This window comes from Arachis ipaensis, chromosome B10 (genome assembly GCF_000816755.2).
Source record: "Arachis ipaensis cultivar K30076 chromosome B10, Araip1.1, whole genome shotgun sequence".
NCBI lineage: Eukaryota > Viridiplantae > Streptophyta > Magnoliopsida > Fabales > Fabaceae > Arachis > Arachis ipaensis.
The window spans coordinates 131,201,884-131,203,971 of record NC_029794.2 but is presented as its reverse complement, the minus strand read 5'-3'; positions in this window follow the sequence as shown (position 1 = coordinate 131,203,971).

Genomic DNA, 2,088 nt, shown 5'->3' with positions numbered 1-2,088 from the left:
ATTTGTGGTTTTACTTAAAAATATATATATTACAAATTTACAAAACATTGATTATACTTAATTCATTAACCTCACCATTAATAAAAGTAACACTTATTTTCTATATACAAGTCATTTTTTCGTATAAGTCTATACAAGTTATTTTACCCTAATTCATCTCACGTACCTTTTAATCTAACTAACTTTTCAATCAACGCGCGAATATATAACTGCTTTTTTCGAAAGGATTTCGTTTCCGTTTTCGAATTTTTTCGATGTTTTTTATCTACGTTCTCTTCCATCTTTGCGTTCTCTGCGTTTCTCTTCGTTTGTTCTCTACATTTTTGAAATCAAGCTCTAAAATCAGTTTTGAACAGTTATCTCATTGTTGAAGATAATGAATAATTAAAATTCAGATTGTCAATTGAACCAGAACGAAGTTGATTATTATTTTGAATCCAATCAAGTGGCTGAGGTGTGGTTCGATTCGAGTTAATATTTTCGTTAGTAGTTTATGATTCTGTAAGTGAATAATGTTTTTTTTTGTGAAAATTATTGTTCATCGTTGATTGTTTGAATTGAATGTAATGTAAGAGTTCTGCATTAGAGAAAATTTTTCTGTATTTGCAGCAAATCTAAGTGTAACACGAAGATATTTAAGTGTATTGTTTAAAAATTTTCGGTGTATGTGTGTTGATAAGTTTTGTATAATTCAAAACTCTTCTTCTCCTTCCTCCTCGTCTTCTGCTGCTTCTTCTTCTTCTTTTTCATCATCATCATCATCTTCTTCTTCTTTTTTTATTCTTTTTTTTTTTACCTTTTCAAGTTTCTTATTGTTTTACTCTCTTAACAATAATAAAAACAAAAACAATTAAATAAAGAAAAAAAAAGAAACACATAATGCTGCAAAATCACTTGGAAGAGGATGAACTTATTCATTCAACTAAAAGAAAGAAAGAAAGAAGGAAAAGAAGTAGAAGAAAAAAAATACAAGATTAGAGGAAATATTTTTCTGTATTTGGAGTAAATTTGGGTGTAATTCGAAGATATTTAAGTGTATTGTTTAAGAATTTTTAGTGTATGTGTGCTGCTAAATTTTGCATAATTCAAAACTCTTCTTCTAACTCCCTCCTCCTCATCTTCTGCTACTACTGCTGCTTCTTCTTCTTCTTCATCATCATCATTATCTTTTTTTTTCTTATTCATCTTTTTCTTTTTGTTTTATCTTCTCAAGTTTCTTCTTGTTTTACTCTCTTAACAAGAATAAAAACAAAAAAAATCAAACAAAGAAGAAGAAGAGACACATAATGTTACAAATTTACTTGGAAGAGGATGAACTTACATTCATTCAACTAAAATAAAGAAAGAAATAAGAAAAAAAAAAGAAAAAAATGCAGCATTAGAGAAAACATTTTTCTCTATTTGCAGCAAATTTGGGTGTAACACGAAGATATTTAAATGTATTGTTTAAAAATTTTCGGGATAAGTCTATATAATTCAAAACTCTTTCTCTTCCTCCTCTTCATCTTCTGCTGCTTCTTTTTCTTCATTTTCTCATAATTTTTTTCAAATTCAGCTTCATTTTGAACTATAACTCATTGGCATAAATTTTTATTTTTGTATTATGTCATAGGATTCTTATCATATTTTTCATTTCTTTATAATCTTTTATCCATAGGATTCTTTTTTAATATTATTTATCTTTAATAGCTATAGTTAAATTACAAAATTTGTTTCATTCCTTTATATAAAGTATATTGCTTATTATTCATTATAAAATTGATGTTTAATCTTAACTTTATTTTCATATTTTCTTATTCTTTACTTTTATATAGGTTACTTTATATTTTTAATGTTAATTTTCATACTCACTCCTTCTTATATTTATTATATAAATCGACATTCATTTTACAATTTTTTTATCTCTTTTCACATAATCTCATATTTTTTTCTCTTTTTTTCTTCCACTCTTATTAATTTTTTGCACAAATATTTAAAGATTTTAGAAGATGACTATAGTTTTATTTTTATTTTTTAAGTTTGCCAAATGTATGTGCTAAGAAATTGTATAATTGTATTTATTAGTTATATAGTATTTTTTTTGTTTAT